Here is a 7,697-nt window from a genome sequence, read left to right as displayed (position 1 = left end):
GCATAGCCTCTTCAGAATCATTTGGTGATCAAACTGCTTGTAAAATGTAAATAATACATAAAAAATCCAACAGCCATCATTTCTATCTTTAATTATACTATATTAATTTATAAAAATTTCTTCTATTGTTTCTAAATTCATATAAAGATTAATCTTTCAATGTACTATTTGTATAAATGATGCTCACTAACATTCTTGATGGATTTAGCTTTGGGGATTGAGTTCTGTCTTTGTAAGATTGGTTAGTGTGGACCTTCTTCCAGTGTTATTATGGGATGTCTAGTGCCTCACAAAGAATTAAGTCAGTGAGCTCTCTTATCACTGAAAGGGGTAAAGCAAAGGCTGGATACCAACCTGCCAAACATTTTGAAAAGGGATTTCTGAATTACAAAGGAGACCGAATTAGAAATGGCTTTGTAGGTCCCTTCTACACTTGAAGAGTCTATGATTTACTCTCTAACTTAAGGATGGCCATCCATGTATATCATCGCATATTCAGCTTAGATTGCTGTGCTTGTTGTCACTGATCACCATGGCTGAGCTATTTCTAACCTTATCATCATATTCACGTAGGCCTGGCCTTGCAGGAGAGATCGTCTCATCATGAGTATATTCAGCTCAGAAGGGATTCCCTTCAATTTGCTCTCTAACTGTTGTAAGACAGTTTCAGAATTATAAAATTAATCAAGTGCTAACAACAGAATATTTTCCTGGGTAGAATGAAGAAAATGTGAGTTCTCTGTCTTACAGTGGGAACTCAAATTCAGCATTACAAAACACTATGGAGTATGTAAACTGGGCTGTCATTCCCCTCTGGCCTCTATTCTAGCTCACAAATACATTCCTTAAAGAACATGTCATTTCATAAAAAATACATCATTCTGTAATCACTGAATCAGAGAAAGTTAATGAATATTATCTTGGATCAAAACAATATAGCATTTCTCTTTTGTGGTGGAAATTCTCAGTAGAAAAACTATTCACAAAGGGGGGTGTAGTCTGAATTCAAGGAAAAGATATTATTGTACAAAGTATCCTCATTTGTGGCCAAGTCCAGAGGGCAGTTTAGGAAGAAGCTATAACCAAAGGTTGTCCTGTGTCTGAACTCAAAACAGTTTCAGATGTCTTTGAGTTTCACAATTTTAATGTAATTTATTTTTCTTCAGTACAGATCTGTCAAAAATGTCTGAATTAATCGATGTACCAAAACCCTAAGTATTTCTCAGTTAATTACACTGATACAGCAAAAACCTGGGTTTTGTTCATATCCTGTCAATTTCCCCCAAAGCTGTCCAGGTTTCTGCCTCATGAAAGGTTGTATTTCTCACTGGAAAACAAAAACATATTTAAAACAATAAAATAACTGAAACCACTTTAGGATTATTTGAACATCGAGACAGTATTAACTAAAACCCTTCTAACTCCAACTGTGGGGAAGCTATCATTTAAATGTTTGGTTTGCTCTAATATATTATTTATATGATATCATATCATATTAATTACTGTTATAATTATCAGGGTGCCCAAGTGCCCTGTCATTTTATATTGTTAGTGCAGCTTTATTTTATCTTTCATTGCTGATACCAACTTATATATAAACCAGATATTAATATTAAATGCACTTAGCTTTGTAATGGGGGCTTTTCCCATGAAAATTCAAATTGAAATAGCCACTCTGGGATAAAGAAGGAACAAGAGTATATTAGGTTCTTTTTTTTTAAAGATTTTATTAATTTATTTGACAGACAGAGATCACAGGTAAGCAGAGAGGCAAGCAGAGAGAGAGGAAGGGAAGCAGGCTCCCTGCTGAGCAGAGAGCCCGATGCGGGGCTCGATCCCAGGACCCTGGGATCATGACCTGAGCCGAAGGCAGAGGCCTTAACCCACTGAGCCACCCAGGCGCCCCCTATTTATTTATTTATTTGACAGATAGAGATCACAAGGAGGCAGAAAGGCAGAGAGAGAGAGAGAGGAGGAAGCAGGCCCCCCGCTGAGCAGAGAGCCCGATGCAGGGCTCGATCCCAGGACCCTGAGATCATGACCTGAGCCGAAAGCAGAGGCTTTAACCCACTGAGCCACCCAGGTGCCCCAAGTTTTTAGTTATCTTTGAATTTGCATAGAGTAAGAGTCATCTTTTGGTGTATAAGTTTTGACAAACACATAGAGCCATGTCAGCACCACCAAAAACATAGGAACTGCTCTACAGCTCCTCTCAAATCCCCCTCAACGTGGCTCTTTTGAGAGAAACCTTTCTCCCATCCTAATCATGGCAGAAAGAAAGAGAGAAACAGAAAAAGGAAGGAAGAAGCAAAGGAAGGAAGGATGGAAGGAAGGCAGATTCTACTCCATTCCCCAGTTCTCAGGCGAATCTTTTCCTTGGTCCTCTAGCCACAAAGAGATTTCTTTTGGAGTTTTCAATCTGTGGATTTCTACGACTTGGGCCAAGGTCAGGAGATCAAAGAGGAAAACAGCAAACTACCAAAAAACAAAACAAAGAAAAAACAACAACAATAGGAAACAGCCCATGGTGCTTGTCCTTCTCATTTGGACTTCCCTCTCCAGACAACCTGTTATTTCTCCTTTTCAAAGTCCTCAGGTAGTTGTTTTTTTATATTCAGTCCCTACTTTTTTAGTAGTAATCAGTGGGAGGAAGGGGCTGCAATGGGCTTACTCCAAGTTGACCATCATGAGAAGTTCAGTTTGAATTTAAGAAGGGAAAATGGATTCTTTGGTGGCATAGTTCAACCGTAAGGGACAAAATAAGTTCTACTACCATTTTGCTTAGAATAGCACACAGAGATGCTCTGTTAGTGATACTTAAGGTAACAAGGATATAAACCTGAGCAGGTTAACCTTTATCGTGCAGCTGAATTTTAACAAGGATTATAAAGCTAAGATTAGTTTTGACATATCTTGCCAGTAACGAATGAAAGATATCTTGGATTTGTCACTTTTTCTGAGGCAGAAAGTTCGATGAATAAAAAACCAGGCTTCTAACATATGCAAGGAGATAGTATATCCTCCGGACGCCCAAGACCCCTGTTGTTCGATGCTGAACTCCACAGTTTTGGTCTACTCAATTATTTCTGCAGATTAATTTGTTATCTGTATAGCCATACCTTTTAAATATCGTATTAAAAAGAAAACTGAACTTCAGAGGCTATGATTGCCCTCTAGTGGGGGCCACCCAAATTGCAGACCACAAAGACTGGTCTCCCAGAGGCTCTGAGAAAGAACCTGCCAAAACCAACTACAATGTTAACATCAACAGCTCTATTTGTGTTCAGCCTAGTGATGCAGAATTTTGCTGGATGTTTCCTTTTCTGTGGTCCATTCTTTATGCTACAAATATAATAGTGAATTTCTTCAGAGTTCCTCCTTCCAAATAGCGAGCACAGTATCTTTACAATAAGAAAATAGTGGTCGAGAGAGGCAGCCGGAGGCAGAGGGGCAGCGGGGACAGGCAAGGCTGGGCTGGGTGGGGGGCTGGCCATTAGCTGTGCACCGCTGGGGTGCAGGCCTGAAGCTTCTGCTTGCTTCGGAGCAGGGGCCTCTGGAGCCAACGTGGTGGCCGTGGACAAAATTGAGCCAGGGATTTGCTGAAGAGTCAGTTCCCAAAAGCCCACAAGCACCTGGGACCCCCCAGGGTCTTACAGGGTAAGAGGCTCTGTCCTCAGGTTGGGCAGAGTCACTAAACTTGTTCTACCTAGTTCTTTCCAGTTGGTTTTTGGTTCTCCAGACATCATCTTAGGTGGAGAGCTTTACTCTGAGCCTAGCTTGTGCCAAGAGATGTCCTAAGGACATGGACACCTGGGTCCACTCCAGTGACAGGCCCCTGATAAAGAGCAGGTCTCTGGAGGCTAAGTTGTATGAGGCCTCGTCAGCCCCCCCCCCCCCCACCAGGAAGCCTCTCATGCCACTGTGCCCTGGGGCCTCCCACAGCCTGGGCAACTTAGCTGGCAAAGAAAGGTAGTGTGAGATGTGATGCCAGTTTCCCGCAGAAAGCATAAGGGGTGTTTTTCATTTCCATGGACATATTCTGCAGCTTCACCCGAGCAACCACTGTTCCTATGAAGAAGCCATTCGTGTTCTGGAAAGAGCCAACTCCTATCTCCTCCCCTGCCTGGCCAAGGCAGGGCCACAGATAGGAGAAATGGAGCCAAGTCAGCCTTCTGCTGGTTAGTATGGTCGAACGCATGGCTTTTTGCATAGCCCAGTGTGGGGGTACATAGTCATACATGCATATACAAACCCATGGGGCTAGAGCTCTATCTTAGCATAGCGATGGATACATATACACATACACCTGTGTGCTAAAGGGCCTAACTGGCTTTGGGAGTATCAACTGGTCACTTCTCCCTCTAGGCTAACTCTTTCTGTTCATTAACCAAGTTGTCCAGTTTGTCCTTTATGTTAAGTAAGACTACAGAGTAAAGGCAGGGAGGGGGCCAGACTCTGAACGTGGCAACGGGTGCCTTGCTGCTGCAGCCCTTGCCCCATCTGTGCCCTGAAGACATGGGAGGTCCTCTTTGGAATGCCAAACCCACCACTCACTGGTGCTGACTACATAGAATGGGGTTGAGAGAAGATCAGCTGGGACTTCACACTGTCATGAAAAAACTTTTGTTTTTATGGCAATGGAAAGGGTTCAAGTGATGGAAAATGTTCAAGTGAACAGAATGAGTGGCTTGCTGGTGTACCCTTACGTACAAGGGATGGCTTTGACCTGACAGTGCGTGGGTGATCTTGTCTCTAGGGAGTTCTGTGGTGGTGAACATTTTCTACTTTCTGACACCTTATCCTGGTGTATGTCTCAAGGATTTGGATTTTACAAATGTAGCTTGAAATTTCAATAAAGTTTGCTTTTTTTCTAAAAATCAAACCAAAAGAAAACAAACAAGCAAAAAAGAAAATAGGGATCGAAAGGATTCAGAAAGTATTCTGAAAGTTTCTCAAAAGGTTGGAGTTCTGATTAGTGTCTTTACTTCCAGAAACATCAAGGTATATCACCTTACTTCATATTTATGTTGAACTTAACAACTTGTTGTATTTTGTTGTTGAGAATACCTCAACAAATATTTATTGGGAGCTTGTAGTATTCCATAAAGATAAAAGGAATGATGTATCAATTATATATGTAACAATTATAAAATATTAAGTATTATGAAGTATAAAGTAACAATTATATATGTGAACGCACCTAATAACAGAGCTTTGAAAAACATGGAGAAAAAAAACCAACTAAATTTAAAAAAGAAACAGACAGGGGCGCCTGGGTGGCTCAGTGGGTTAAAGCCTCTGCCTTCGGCTCAGGTCATGGTCCCAGAGTCCTGGGATCGAGTCCCACATCGGGCTCTTTGCACTGCAGGGAGCCTGCTTCCTCCTCTCTCTCTCTCTCTGCCTGCCTCTCTGCCTACGTGTGATCTCTGTCTGTCAAATAAATAAATAAAATCTTTAAAAAAAAAAGAAACAGACAAATTCACAAAGAGAGAGTTTAAGATTCTTCCCTAAGTAACTGGTAGAACAGTTGGAAAAAGAAAGAGCTGGAGATGTAATTGAAGTACCAGCTCACAGACACCATCCTTTAGGCCAAAGTATATAAACCGAATCAGGAACTTTATCTAACACTGTGTCCGTGTGGCCAGCTAAATAGTACCTTTCACAACATGTGCATGCCCTAATCCCCAGAACTTGTGTTATGTCATATAGCAAAAGGGTATTGCAGATATGATTAAAGATCTTAAGATGGGGACATTATGCTAAATTATCCAGGTGGGCCCTAAATGCAATCACAAGTGTTCTTATAAGAGGAAGGTAGAGGGAAATTTGACTACAGAAGCAATGAAGCTGATGCGATGACAGTAGCAGAGAATGGAGGGATATCCTTTGACAATGGAGGAAGAAGCCACAAGCCAATGGACAAAGGTGACCCTAGAAGCTGAAAAAAGCAAGGAAATGGAAAAACATGGAGCCTCCATAAGGAAACAGTTCTGTCAGCACCTTGACTTTTGCCAAGTGAAACTGATTTCTGACTTATGATTCCCAGTACCGTATAAGGGAATAAATTTGTGTTCTTTTAAGCTTCTGAGCAGTACAGTAATTTGTTACAAGAGTAGTAGGGCACGAATATTATCTACGGCAGTAAGAAGACATGGGTCTGGGGAAAAGGGGGGTGGAATTAAGGGTAACAATAATGACCATTACTCCTAATAACTAACTAAAGTGATATGTCAACTTAATACAATGCCCGATTATTTTTTTCTTAAGATTTATTTATTTAGGGCGCCTGGGTGGCTCAGTGGGTTAAGCCGCTGCCTTCGGCTCAGGTCATGATCTCAGGGTCCTGGGATCGAGTCCCGCATCGGGCTCTCTGCTCAGCAGCAAGCCTGCTTCCCTCTCTCTGTCTGCCTCTCTGCCTGCCTCTCTGTCTACTTGTGATCTCTCTCTGTCAAATAAATAAATAAAATCTTTTAAAAAAAAGATTTATTTATTTATTTGAAAGAGAGAAAGAAAGAGAACACCACCAGGAGGGACGGAGGGAGAGGGAGAGGGAATCCCAAGCAGACTCTGCACTGAGTGCAGAGCACCACAAGGGGCTTGATCCCATGACCCTGAGATCACAACCTGAGCTGAAACCAAGAGTCAGGTGCCCAATCGACTGCACCACTCAGGCAGCCCTGCCTGATTCTTTTATTTATTTATTTTTTAAAAAAGATTTTATTTATTTATTTGACAGAGCGATCACAAGCGGGCAGAGAGGCAGGCAGAGAGAGAGGAAGGGAAGCAGGCTCCCTGCTGAGCAAAGAGCCCGATGTGGGGCTCATATCCCAGAACCCTGAGATCATGACCTGAGGTGAAGGCAGAGGCTTAACCCAATGAGCCACCCAGATGCCCCTGCCTGATTATTTAAAAAATATCATTAGATTATTTTATTGTTTTCCACATTTATTGAGAGCTAACTGACCTATAACATTGTGTAAGTTTAAGATATATATAATATAATGATTTGATATTGTGAAATGATTACTATAGTAAAGTTAGTTAACATCTCCATAACCATACATAATTACCATTTCTTTTTTAGGGTGAGAACATTTGAAATCTACTCTCTTAGCAACTTTGAAGTATATAATACAGTACTGTTAACTATAGTGATCACGTTGTTTGTTAGATCCCCAGAACTTATTAATCTTATAAATGGAAGTTTGTACCCTTTGACTGACATTTTTCCAACCTCCTATAACCACTGCTCTAACTCTGTTTCTATGACTTAGATGTTTTTAGATTCCACATGAGATCATACATGATTTTTTTTCTCTAACTTATCACACAGTGTAATACCCTTTAGCTCCAGCCACATCTTCACAAAAGTCAGAATTCCCTTCTTTCCCATGGCTGAATAATATTCCACTGTATGCACGTACATATATATGTGCATTTGTATATATACATATGTATTTATGTACATATGTGTGTGTGTATCACATCTCTTTCATCTATTCATACAGACATGGACACTTAGGCTGTTTCAATATCTTGGCTATTGTGAATAATGTTGCAATGAACATGGGAGTGTAGATAGCTCTTTGAGATCCTGGTTTAATTTCCTTTGGATATATACACCCAGAAGTGGAATTCCTAGATCATATGATAGTTCTATTTTTAATTTTATTTAAAAAATTAAATTCAATTAATTA

This window comes from Meles meles, chromosome X (genome assembly GCF_922984935.1).
Source record: "Meles meles chromosome X, mMelMel3.1 paternal haplotype, whole genome shotgun sequence".
NCBI classification, from domain to species: domain Eukaryota; kingdom Metazoa; phylum Chordata; class Mammalia; order Carnivora; family Mustelidae; genus Meles; species Meles meles.
Note: the sequence above shows the minus strand (reverse complement) of the source record.